The following is a 15,177-nucleotide window of genomic DNA, read 5'->3' as shown; positions in this document are numbered from 1 at the left end:
GGTGGCAGGGTAGCCTAGTGGTTAGAGTGTAGAGGTGGCAGGGTAGCCTAGTGGTTAGAGTGTAGAGGTGGCAGGGTAGCCTAGTGGTTAGAGTGTAGAGGTGGCAGGGTAGTCTAGTGGTTAGAGTGTAGAGGGGGCAGGGTAGCCTAGTGGTTAGAGTGTAGAGGGGGCAGGGTAGCCTAGTGGTTAGAGTGTAGAGGGGGCAGGGTAGCCTAGTGGTTAGAGTGTAGAGGGGGCAGGGTAGCCTAGTGGTTAGAGTGTAGAGGGGGCAGGGTAGCCTAGTGGTTAGAGTGTAGAGGTGGCAGGGTAGTCTAGTGGTTAGAGTGTAGAGGCGGCAGGGTAGCCTAGTGGTTAGAGTGTAGAGGGGCAGGGTAGCCTAGTGGTTAGAGTGTAGAGGCCTAGTGGTTAGAGTGTAGAGGGGGCAGGGTAGCCTAGTGGTTAGAGTGTAGAGGTGGCAGGGTAGCCTAGTGGTTAGAGTGTAGGGGTGGCAGGTAGCCTAGTGGTTAGAGTGTAGAGGTGGCAGGGTAGCCTAGTGGTTAGAGTGTAGAGGTGGCAGGGTAGCCTAGTGGTTAGAGTGTAGAGGTGGCAGGGTAGCCTAGTGGTTAGAGTGTAGAGGTGGCAGGGTAGCCTAGTGGTTAGAGTGTAGAGGAGGCAGGTAGCCTAGTGGTTAGAGTGTAGAGGAGGCAGGGTAGCCTAGTGGTTAGAGTGTAGAGGTGGCAGGGTGTAGAGGTGTAGGGTGGCAGGGTAGCCTAGTGGTTAGAGTGTAGAGGTGGCAGGGTAGCCTAGTGGTTAGAGTGTAGAGGTGGCAGGTAGCCTAGTGGTTAGAGTGTAGAGGTGGCAGGTAGCCTAGTGGTTAGAGTGTAGAGGTGGCAGGTAGCCTAGTGGTTAGAGTGTAGAGGTGGCAGGGTAGCCTAGTGGTTAGAGTGTAGAGGTGGCAGGTAGCCTAGTGGTTAGAGTGTAGAGGTGGCAGGTAGCCTAGTGGTTAGAGTGTAGAGGTTAACCAATGATGAACTCATCTTCTTCCCCCCCAGGGGGATTCCTGTATTTGGTCATATACCTCATCCTATTCTTACTCTGCGGTCGACAGTTCCGGAGCCGAAGGACGATGACTGTGGATGTGTATCCCAAATAGCACCCTGCTCCATATATAGTGCACTACTTTTGAACAAAGTCCTATGGACCCGGGTCAGAAGTAGTGCACTATATCTGGAATAGGGAGTAATTTAGGATCCTGCCCATGGGCTGTATCAGTTCAAGAAGAAGAGTAATGTTTATTTTATAGGAAGTTAAACACCATCTTAACTCTAACCATAACTCATCACACGTACACACACACACACACTCTCACACACACCCACACACTCTCACACACACACATACACACACACACACACACACACACACACATATACAAACACACACACACACATACAATGTTTTGCTTGGTCAGAACACACTGTCCTACCATTCTGCCTGTGAAAACAGCAAACAGCTGTCAGGAAGTGTGTGTGCGTGTGTGCGTGCGTGTGTGTGTGTGTGTGTTTCACAAGATGACATTTCTTGGTGCTCTGAACTATTTCTGCGAGAGGAAACAGAGAAGAATACAACGTACATATTAACGAGAAAGATTATATAGTCTAAATATTAAACTAACTAACAAATATACTATAACCATAACACATAATACTTACTCAGCCCTATATATATATATATATATACTATAACCATAACACATAATACTTACTCAGCCCTATAATATATATATATATATATATATACTATAACCATAACACATAATACTTACTCGGCACTATAATATATATATATATATATATATATATATATATATATACTATAACCATAACACATAATACTTACTCAGCCCTATAATATATATATATATATATATACTATAACCATAACACATAATACTTACTCAGCCCTATAATATATATATATATATATACTATAACCATAACACATAATACTTACTCGGCACTATAATATATATAATATATATATATATATATATATACTATAACCATAACACATAATACTTACTCGGCACTATAATATATATATATATATATACTATAACCATAACACATAATACTTACTCAGCCCTATAATATATATATATATATACTATAACCATAACACATAATACTTACTCGGCACTATAATATATATATATATATATATACTATAACCATAACACATAATACTATATATACATACTATAACCATAACACATAATACTTACTCAGCCCTATAATATATATATATATATATACTATAACCATAACACATAATACTTACTCGGCACTATAATATATATATATATATATACTATAACCATAACACATAATACTTACTCGGCACTATAATATATATATATATATATACTATAACCATAACACATAATACTATATATATATACTATAATAACCATAATACATAATATATACTATAACCATAACACATAATACTATATATATATATAAACCATAACACATAATACTTACTCAGCACTATATATATATATATATATATATATAACACATATATATATATATATATACTATAACCATAACACATAATACTTATTCAGCACCTATATATATATATATATATATATATATAACACATAATATATATATATATATATAACCATAACACATAATACTTACTCGGCACTATAATATATATATATATATATATATATATATATATATATAACCATAACACATAATACTTATTCATATATATATATATATATATATATAACCATAACACATAATACTATAATATATACTATAACATAACACATAATACTATAACCATAACAGCACTATTTCCCAGCCATGGGAATGTCCTTGATGTTACTGTAGCTGTTACATTGTGAGGTAACTGAGGTGATATCTGGGTTGTTTTTCACCTGTTGATCCAGATCAGAACTGTTTTCAGATTACAGTTCGTATGAGGAAATCATATACAATGAATGGGTCCGTCGGTCTTTAAAACCTTCCTACATGGAGATATGAATCTCAATGCTTTATAAATCCCAAGTTTCTCCTATTTTCAGGACAACTTGACACAGGGTGGATTTAGGTGAAGGGAAATTATATAGCAGGTGAGATTAAATTCATTGTGTGTGTGTGTGTGTGTGTGTGTGTGTGTGTGCGTGTGTGTGCGTGTGCGTGTGCGTGTGCGTGTGTGTGTGTGTGTGTGTGCGTGCGTGTGTGTGTGAGCTAGTTTGCTTCTTCTGTGTATGTGAAAATTATTAATACATCTGGCATGGCTTTCATTTTGCAAAGTTATTCCTAGTTATTAACTCAACAGCCTGTTTTTTGTTAGACTATACACAGTACTGTAGTGTGGCTGACTCACCTTGGGTACTGTCTACTGCTAGACAAGATGTTTGGGGGGTACAAATGGACTGTAACACTTCCAGGAGAGGTGAAGAATGCCTTGCTTCCTTCCTTCTGAAGGGAGCATGACTCTGTATCCACTGAGCTCCGGAATCTTTGTTTATCCGAGAGCAGAGTTCTGGAATGAGAGCAGAGAGAGTTCTGGAATGAGAGTTCTGGAATGAGAGCAGAGAGCAGAGTTCTGGAATGAGAGCAGAGAGCAGAGTTCTGGAATGAGAGCAGAGAGCAGAGTTCTGGAATGTGGTTAGAAGGTTCTGGGAATGCTGTGTAATGTACATGTCTGGTCATTGAAGTCCTATGAGATGGCTGAAGAGGATACTTGATCACGGGCACTTTGAGCTAGGCCGTTCCTCTTCCTCCTCTTCTCGTCCATCTCCTTCAGCAGACAGTGAACCGTGCTGACAGGCTAGTCTAGACCTAGAGACACACATTTCTCAGTCTGCAGAACAAATTCTTATTTTACAATGATGGCCTACCCAGGCCAAACTCTCCCCTAACCTGGAAGACGCAGGGTCAATTGTGCGCCGCCCTATGGGACTGCCAATCACGGCCGGTTATGATACAGCCCGGGACCGAACCAGGGTCTGTAGTGACACCTCTAGCACTGAGATGCAGTGCCTTAGACCGCTGCGCCCTCGGGAGCCCAACTCCCCTAGTCCACAGATGATGCAATCTCTGTTTTTACTCCACACTGGTTTCATCACTGCCTGGTACGGCAACTGCTCAGCATCCGACCTCACTACAGAGGGTAGTGCATACAACCCAGTACATCACTGGGGCCAAGCTTGCCATCCAGGACCTCTATACCAGGCATTGTTAGAAAAGGCCCTAAAAATTGTCAAAGACTCCAGCCTCCCTAGTCATAGACTTTTACCGTGCGGCAAGCAGTACCGGAGCGCCAAGTCTAGATCAAAGAGGACCCCCCCCCCCCTCTACACTGCTGCTACTCTCTGTTATCATCTATGCATAGTCACTTGTGTGTAGATCGCTGAGGAAAATGTTTTATTTAATCAATTTTAGAATAAAGCTGTAACATAACAAAACATGGGAAAAGACAAGGAGAATTGTATGCAAATATTATCCTTATCTATCTCCTCTTCCTCATCCTCCTCCTCATCCTCCTCTTTCTCCTTACCACTTTTCCCCTTCTCCTCTTCCTCCTCCTCTTTCTTCCAAAGCCATCTTATACGGTAAGATGTTAGAGATATATCCTGGTTATGCTCAGGATTCAGGAAGACCTGTCACTCGTTCTGTGTTGCTGCACACCCTAGACACCTGTCTCTAGACTCCTGTCTCTAGACTCCTGTCTCTAGACACCTGTCTCTCGACTCTTGTCTCCTGTCTCTAGACTCCTGTCTCTAGACTCCTGTCTCTAGACTCCTGTCTCTAGACTCTTGTCTCCTGTCTCTAGACTCCTGTCTCTAGACTCTTGTCTCCTGTCTCTAGACTCTTGACCCTGTCTCTAGACTCTTGTCTCCTGTCTCTAGACTCTAGACTCTTGTCTCCTGTCTCTAGACTCCTCCTGTCTCTCGACTCCTGTCTCTACTCTTGTCTCCTGTCTCTAGACTCCTGTCTTTAGACTCTTGTCTCCTGTCTCTAGACTCCTGTCTCTAGACTCTTGTCTCCTGTCTCTAGACTCTTGTCTCCTGTCTCTAGACTCTTGTCTCCTGTCTCTAGACTCTTGTCTCCTGTCTCTAGACTCTGGTCTCCTGTCTCTTGTCTCCTGTCTCTAGACTCTTGTCTCCTGTCTCTCGACTCTTGTCTCCTGTCTCTAGACTCCTGTCTCTAGACTCTGACTCCTGTCTCTAGACTCTTGTCTCCTGTCTCTAGACTCTTGTCTCCTGTCTCTAGACTCCTGTCTCTAGACTCTTGTCTCCTGTCTCTAGACTCTTGTCTCCTGTCTCTAGACTCTTGTCTCCTGTCTCTAGACTCTTGTCTCCTGCCTCGAGACTCCTGTCTCTAGACTCTTGTCTCCTGTCTCTAGACTCCTGTCTCTAGACTCTTGTCTCCTGTCTCTAGACTCTTGTCTCCTGTCTCTAGACTCCTGTCTCTAGACTCTTGTCTCCTGTCTCTAGACTCCTGTCTCTAGACTCTTGTCTCCTGCCTCTAGACTCTTGTCTCCTGTCTCTAGACTCTTGTCTCCTGTCTCTAGACTCCTGTCTCTAGACTCTTGTCTCCTGTCTCTAGACTCTTGTCTCCTGTCTCTAGACTCTTGTCTCCTGTCTCTAGACTCTTGTCTCCTGCCTCGAGACTCCTGTCTCTAGACTCTTGTCTCCTGTCTCTAGACTCCTGTCTCTAGACTCCTGTCTCTAGACTCCTGTCTCTAGACTCCTGTCTCTAGACTCTAGACTCCTGTCTCTAGACTCGTGTCTCCTGTTTCGAGACTCCTGTCTCTAGACTCTTGTCTCCTGTCTCTAGACTCCTGTCTCTAGACTCTTGTCTCCTGCCTCTAGACTCTTGTCTCCTGTCTCTAGACTCTTGTCTCCTGTCTCTAGACTCTTGTCTCCTGCCTCTAGACTCTTGTCTCCTGCCTCTAGACTCTTGTCTCCTGTCTCTAGACTCTTGTCTCCTGTCTCTAGACTCCTGTCTTTAGACTCCTGTCTCTAGACTCTTGTCTCCTGTTTCGAGACTCCTGTCTCTAGACTCTTGTCTCCTGCCTCTAGACTCTTGTCTCCTGTCTCTAGACTCTTGTCTCCTGTCTCTAGACTCCTGTCTCTAGACTCCTGTCTCTAGACTCTTGTCTCCTGTCTCTAGACTCTTGTCTCCTGTCTCTAGACTCTTGTCTCCTGCCTCTAGACTCCCGTCTCTAGACTCTTGTCTCCTGCCTCTAGACTCCCGTCTCTAGACTCTTGTCTCCTGCCTCTAGACTCCTGTCTCTAGACTCTTGTCTCCTGCCTCTAGACTCCCGTCTCTAGACTCTTGTCTCCTGTCTCTAGACTCTTGTCTCCTGTCTCTAGACTCTTGTCTCCTGTCTCTAGACTCTTGTCTCCTGTCTCTAGACTCTTGTCTCCTGTCTCTTGTCTCCTGTCTCTAGACTCTTGTCTCCTGTCTCTAGACTCTTGTCTCCTGCCTCTAGACTCCCATCTCTAGACTCTTGTCTCCTGCCTCTAGACTCCTGTCTCTAGACTCTTGTCTGTAGACAAAATGTTTGGTCTTTGTGCTGGCTAAGTATAATTAACTGAAGTTGCTTACTTTGCATACATCATCTCTGCATTCGCTTCCTCCCTTTTTAATGATCCCACAATGACATAGTTTAGGGTTATAGTACTGTATCCATCCACTTTATAGGATTTTGGGGGAGTTTTCTCTGGTGGGGGGGAAGAGGGGAGAGGGGACAGTCAGGGGACGGAGGACACAGGTAGACAGGGTGTAGAGTTGGCTCAGGAGGGTAAGTGGTTTGGGGAGTTTGCGAGGTAACTTTGGTCAACTCTGAGTTCAACTTGGGATAACTGGCACCACGAAAGTAGCTCAGGTACATTTCTATGGCAACAAATACTTCAGAACTAACCTGCTGCTGGGCAGGCTAACTCTGGGATAACTCTGTTTATCCTGCATTAAGTGTTTGTTTGTGATGTTTTGTGTTACAGTTTTTAAGAAGGATGTATAGATTGTTGTAATACATTTGAATTTGTATCCTTCAAAATGTATGGAATTTCTTTCTTATATATTTTTTAAAGAAATATATATATTGTTTTGCATGAAGTGTCTGAGCTCCGAGTTAAGGGCCATTGAAATCTTCTAGACTCTTGCATCATCATCCCCTTCATTCGAGGAAGACAACTGATTAGACATTGATTAGACTGATTAGACATTGAGTAGACTGATTAGACATTGATTAGACTGATTAGACTGATTAGACATTGATTAGACTGATTAGACATTGATGAGACTGATTGGACATTGATTAGACTGATTAGACATTGATTAGACTGATTAGACATTGATTAGACTGATTATACATTGATTTGACGGATTAGACATTGATTAGACTGATTAGACATTGATTAGACTGATTAGACATTGATTAGACTGATTAGACATTGATTAGGCTGATTGGACATTGATTAGACTGATTAGACATTGATTAGACTGATTAGACATTGATTAGACTGATTAGACATTGATTAGACAGATTGGATATTGATTAGACAGATTGGATATTGATTAGACTGATTAGACATTGATTAGACTGATTGGACATTGATTAGACTGATTAGACGGATTAGACATTGATTAGACGGATTAGACATTGATTAGACTGATTAGACATTGATTAGACTGATTAGACATTGATGAGACTGATTGGACGTTGATGAGACTGATTGGACATTGATTAGACTGATTAGACATTGATTAGACATGGATTAGACATTGATTAGACTGATTGGACATTGATTAGACTGATTGGACATTGATTAGACTGATTGGACATTGATTTGACTGATTCGACATTGATTAGACTGATTAGACATTGATTAGACTGATTAGACATTGATTAGACTGATTGGACATTGATTAGACTGATTAGACATTGATGAGACTGATTAGACATTGATGAGACTGATTAGACATTGATTAGACTGATTGGACATTGATTAGACTGATTGGACATTGATTAGACTGATTGGACATTGATTAGACGGATTAGACATTGATTAGACGGATTAGACATTGATTAGACTGATTAGACATTGATTAGACTGATTAGACATTGATTAGACTGATTAGACATTGATGAGACTGATTGGACAATGATGAGACTGATTGGACATTGATGAGACTGATTGGACATTGATTAGACTGATTGGACATTGATGAGACTGATTGGACGTTGATGAGACTGATTGGACGTTGATTAGACTGATTAGACATTGATGAGACTGATTAGACATTGATGAGACTGATTAGACATTGATGAGACTGATTAGACATTGATTAGACTGATTAGACATTGATTAGACTGATTAGACATTGATTAGACTGATTAGACATTGATTAGACTGATTAGACATTGATTAGACTGATTAGACTGATTAGACTGATTAGACATTGATTAGACTGATTAGACATTGATTAGACTGATTGGACATTGATTAGACTCCATTGATTAGACTGATTAGACATTGATTAGACTGATTAGACATTGATGAGACTGATTAGACATTGATGAGACTGATTAGACATTGATTAGACTGATTAGACATTGATTAGACTGATTAGACATTGATTAGACTGATTAGACATTGATTAGACTGATTAGACTGATTAGACATTGATTAGACTGATTAGACATTGATTAGACTGATTAGACATTGATTAGACTGATTAGACATTGATGAGACTGATTAGACATTGATGAGACTGATTAGACTGATTAGACATTGATGAGACTGATTAGACATTGATGAGACTGATTAGACATTGATTAGACATTGATTAGACTGATTGGACATTGATGAGACTGATTGGACATTGATTAGACTGATTGGACATTGATGAGACTGATTGGACATTGATTAGACTGATTAGACATTGATTAGACTGTTTAGACGTTGATGAGACTGATTGGACGTTGATGAGACTGATTGGACATTGATTAGACTGATTAGACATTGATTAGACTGATTAGACATTGATTAGACTGATTAGACATTGATTAGACTGATTAGACATTGATTAGACTGATTAGACTGATTAGACATTGATTAGACTGATTAGACATTGATGAGACTGATTAGACTGATTAGACATTGATGAGACTGATTGGACAATGATGAGACTGATTGGACATTGATTAGACGGATTAGACATTGATTAGACAGATTAGACATTGATTAGACTGATTAGACATTGATTAGGCTGATTAGACATTGATTAGACTGATTAGACATTGATGAGACTGATTGGACAATGATGAGACTGATTGGACATTGATTAGACTGATTGGACATTGATGAGACTGATTGGACATTGATGAGACTGATTGGACATTGATTAGACTGATTGGACATTGATGAGACTGATTGGACGTTGATGAGACTGATTGGACGTTGATTAGACTGATTAGACATTGATGAGACTGATTAGACATTGATGAGACTGATTAGACATTGATGAGACTGATTAGACATTGATTAGACTGATTAGACATTGATTAGACTGATTAGACATTGATGAGACTGATTAGACATTGATGAGACTGATTAGACATTGATGAGACTGATTAGACATTGATTAGACTGATTAGACATTGATTAGACTGATTAGACATTGATTAGACTGATTAGACTGATTAGACTGATTAGACATTGATTAGACATTGATTAGACTGATTGGACATTGATTAGACTGATTGGACATTGATTAGACTGATTAGACATTGATTAGACTGATTAGACATTGATGAGACTGATTAGACATTGATGAGACTGATTAGACATTGATGAGACTGATTAGACTGATTAGACATTGATTAGACTGATTAGACATTGATTAGACTGATTAGACATTGATTAGACTGATTAGACATTGATTAGACTGATTAGACTGATTAGACATTGATTAGACTGATTAGACATTGATTAGACTGATTAGACATTGATGAGACTGATTAGACATTGATGAGACTGATTAGACATTGATGAGACTGATTAGACATTGATGAGACTGATTAGACATTGATGAGACTGATTAGACATTGATGAGACTGATTAGACATTGATTAGACTGATTAGACATTGATTAGACTGATTAGACATTGATTAGACTGATTAGACATTGATTAGACTGATTGGACATTGATTAGACTGATTGGACATTGATTAGACTGATTAGACATTGATTAGACTGATTAGACATTGATTAGACTGATTAGACATTGATTAGACTGATTAGACATTGATTAGACTGATTAGACATTGATTAGACTGATTAGACATTGATGAGACTGATTAGACATTGATTAGACTGATTGGACATTGATTAGACTGATTGGATATTGATTAGACTGATTAGACATTGATTAGACAGATTAGACATTGATTAGACTGATTAGACATTGATTAGACTGATTGGACATTGATGAGACTGATTGGACATTGATTAGACTGATTGGACATTGATGAGACTGATTGGACATTGATGAGACTGATTGGACATTGATTAGACTGATTAGACATTGATTAGACTGATTAGACATTGATTAGACTGATTAGACATTGATTAGACTGATTAGACATTGATTAGACTGATTAGACATTGATTAGACTGATTAGACTGATTAGACATTGATTAGACTGATTAGACATTGATGAGACTGATTAGACTGATTAGACATTGATGAGACTGATTAGACATTGATGAGACTGATTAGACATTGATGAGACTGATTGGACATTGATTAGACTGATTGGACATTGATTAGACTGATTAGACATTGATTAGACTGATTAGACATTGATTAGACATGGATTAAACATTGATTAGACTGATTGGACATTGATTAGACTGATTGGACATTGATTAGACTGATTAGACATGGATTTGACTGATTAGCCATTGATTAGACAATGATTAGACTGATTATACATTGATTAGACTGATTAGACTGATTAGACATTGATTTGACTGATTAGACATTGATTAGACTGATTGGACATTTATTAGACTGATTGGACATTGATTAGACTGATTGGACATTGATTAGACATTGATTAGACTGATTAGACATTGATTAGACTGATTAGACATTGATTAGACTGATTAGACATTGATGAGACTGATTAGACATTGATGAGACTGATTGACACTGATTCGACTGATTAGACATTGATTAGACTGATTGGACATTGATTAGACTGATTGGACATTGATTAGACTGATTAGACATTGATTAGACTGATTAGACATTGATTAGACAATGATTAGACATTTATTCAAATGATTAGACATTAATTAGACTGATTAGACATTGATTAGACTGATTAGACATTGATTAGACTGATTGGACAATGATTAGACTGATTGGACACTGATTAGACATTGATTAGACTGATTAGACATTGATTAGACTGATTGGACATTGATTAGACTGATTGGACATTGATTAGACAATGATTAGACATTTATTCAAATGATTAGACATTAATTAGACAGATTAGACATTGATTAGACTGATTAGACATTGATTAGACTGATTAGACATTGATTAGACTGATTAGACATTGATTAGACTGATTAGACATTGATTAGACTGATTAGACATTGATTAGACTGATTAGACTGATTAGACATTGATTAGACTGATTAGACATTGATGAGACTGATTAGACTGATTAGACATTGATGAGACTGATTAGACATTGATGAGACTGATTGGACATTGATTAGACTGATTGGACATTGATTAGACTGATTAGACATTGATTAGACTGATTAGACATTGATTAGACATGGATTAAACATTGATTAGACTGATTGGACATTGATTAGACTGATTGGACATTGATTAGACTGATTAGACATTGATTTGACTGATTAGCCATTGATTAGACACTGATTAGACTGATTATACATTGATTAGACTGATTAGACATTGATTAGACTGATTAGACTGATTAGACATTGATTTGACTGATTAGACATTGATTAGACTGATTGGACATTTATTAGACTGATTGGACATTGATTAGACTGATTGGACATTGATTAGACATTGATTAGACTGATTAGACATTGATTAGACTGATTGGACATTGATTAGACTGATTGGACATTGATTAGACTGATTGGACATTGATTAGACTGATTGGACATTGATTAGACTGATTAGACATTGATGAGACTGATTAGACATTGATGAGACTGATTGGACACTGATTCGACTGATTAGACATTGATTAGACTGATTGGACATTGATTAGACTGATTGGACATTGATTAGACTGATTAGACATTGATTAGACTGATTAGACTTTGATTAGACAATGATTAGACATTTATTCAAATGATTAGACATTAATTAGACTGATTAGACATTGATTAGACTGATTAGACATTGATTAGACTGATTGGACAATGATTAGACTGATTGGACACTGATTAGACATTGATTAGACTGATTAGACATTGATTAGACTGATTGGACATTGATTAGACAACATTGATTAGACAATGATTAGACATTTATTCAAATGATTAGACATTAATTAGACAGATTAGACATTGATTAGACATTGATTAGACGGATTAGACATTGATTAGACTGATTAGACATTGATTAGACTGATTAGACATTGATGAGACTGATTGGACATTGATTAGACTGATTAGACATTGATTATACATGGATTATACATTGATTAGACATGATTAGACATTGATTAGACTGATTAGACATTGATTAGACTGATTGGACATTGATTAGACTGATTAGACATTGATTAGACTGATTAGACATTGATTAGACTGATTGGACATTGATTAACTGATTAGACTGATTAGACACTGATTAAAATGATTAGACAATGATTAGACATTTATTCAAATGATTAGCCATTGATTAGACAATGATTAGACTGATTAGACATTGATTAGACTGATTAGACAATGATTAGACATTTATTCAAATGATTAGAAATTAATTAGACGGATTAGACATTGATTAGACTGATTAGACAATGATCTGTGGGTCTGTTTGTGAACAGAGCCCCAGGATCAGCTTGTCTATGGGGCTCTTATCCAGGTTCATCTCTCTCTTCTCTCTCTCTCTCTCTCTCTCTCTCTCTCTCTCTCTCTCTCTCTCTCTCTCTCTCTCAGAGTTGCATTGGAGGAACAGTTCCAGTGTGTTCTGGGACAGAGGTGTGAGTGGGGGTTACCAGGCCCTGCTGCTGGATGAGGACCGTGGCTGGCTGCTGGTGGGAGGAAGAGACCACGTCTACCTGCTGCACTCTAACAGTCTGGATCTTCCTACACGCACGGTCAGTACCTTACTACCTACCTGGTCAGTACCTTACTACCTACCTGGTCAGTACCTTACTACCTACCTGTACATTACCTTACTACCTACCTGGTCAGTACCTTACTACCTACCTGGTCAGTACCTTACTGTCTACCTGGTCAGTACCTTACTACCTACCTGGTACATTACCTTACTACCTACCTGGTCAGTACCTTACTACCTACCTGTACATTACCTTACTACCTACCTGGTCAGTACCTTACTGTCTACCTGGTCAGTACCTTACTGTCTACCTGGTCAGTACCTTACTACCTACCTGGTCAGTACCTTACTGTCTATCTGGTCAGTACCTTACTACCTACCTGTACATTACCTTACTACCTACCTGGTCAGTACCTTACTGCCTACCTGGTCAGTACCTTACTACCTACCTGGTCAGTACCTTACTACCTACCTGTACATTACCTTACTGTCTACCTGGTCAGTACCTTACTACCTACCTGTACATTACATTACTACCTACCTGTACAGTACCTTACTACCTACCTGGTCAGTACCTTACTACCTACCTGTACATTGCCTTACTGTCTACCTGGTCAGTACCTTACTACCTACCTGTACATTACCTTACTACCTACCTGTACATTACCTTACTACCTACCTGGTCAGTACCTTACTGTCTACCTGGTCAGTACCTTACTACCTACCTGCACATTACCTTACTACCTACCTGGTCAGTAACTTACTACCTACCTGGTCAGTACCTTACTACCTACCTGTACATTACCTTACTACCTACCTGGTCAGTACCTTACTACCTACCTGGTCAGTACCTTACTACCTACCTGTACATTACCTTACTACCTACCTGGTCAGTACCTTACTACCTACCTGGTCAGTACCTTACTACCTACCTGGTCAGTACCTTACTACCTACCTGGTCAGTACCTTACTACCTACCTGTACATTACCTTACTACCTACCTGGTCAGTACCTTACTGTCTACCTGGTCAGTACCTTACTGTCTACCTGGTCAGTACCTTACTGTCTACCTGGTCAGTACCTTACTGTCTACCTGGTCAGTACCTTACTACCTACCTGTACATTACCTTACTACCTACCTGTACATTACCTTACTACCTACCTGTACATTACCTTACTGTCTACCTGGTCAGTACCTTACTACCTACCTGGTCAGTACCTTACTACCTACCTGGTCAGTACCTTACTACCTACCTGGTCAGTACCTTACTACCTACCTGGTCAGTACCTTACTACCTACCTGGTCAGTACCTTACTACCTACCTGGTCAGTACCTTACTACCTACCTGGTCATTACCTTACTACCTACCTGGTCATTACCTTACAAGGTCTCTTTCACCCTTTAAAAAATAAAATCCTCCTTAATTAACTGTGTTGTTGTTTTTTTATCTCCCAACCAAAAGCAGAAGGAATTTCCCTGATGACATCCATCTCTAAGCCAAGTCAAAAAAACCTCCCTCCCTCTTTTAGATCTACTGGCCAGCTGCGACAGAACACGTTGAACACTGCAGGCTGGCAGGAAAGAACCTTACTAAGCAACAACAGCTTTCAAAGCCAGAGCACCTTTTTTTTAAAGCCCCCCTAGGGCGGTATTAAAAGGGAACCATTTGGGACTCATCCATGCATGAACAACGTGATGTGTTTTCCTGTTTCAGTGATCAGAGGCCGTATTCCTTATTTAGTAATCCTCTAGAATGGAGAACACAGGCACACTCATAGTGTGTCATTTTGGACAAGGCCAAGCAC

The 15,177-nt window shown here is 39.3% G+C and overlaps 1 long non-coding RNA gene across 1 annotated transcript in view; it reads left to right on the top strand.

Moving 5' to 3' along the window:
- LOC135528130 (uncharacterized) overlaps positions 1-14,961 on the top strand; it is a 214,066-nt gene extending 199,105 nt beyond the window's left edge. Inside the window, exons 3-4 of the long non-coding RNA XR_010453508.1 lie at positions 13,248-13,408; positions 14,902-14,961. This is a non-coding gene — a long non-coding RNA (uncharacterized LOC135528130). The remainder of the gene's footprint in view (positions 1-13,247; positions 13,409-14,901) is intronic.
- The last annotated feature ends 216 nt before the right edge of the window (positions 14,962-15,177 follow it).

This window comes from Oncorhynchus masou, chromosome 5 (assembly GCF_036934945.1).
Source record: "Oncorhynchus masou masou isolate Uvic2021 chromosome 5, UVic_Omas_1.1, whole genome shotgun sequence".
Classification (NCBI taxonomy): domain Eukaryota; kingdom Metazoa; phylum Chordata; class Actinopteri; order Salmoniformes; family Salmonidae; genus Oncorhynchus; species Oncorhynchus masou.
This window is presented reverse-complemented; position numbering and strand designations above follow the sequence as displayed.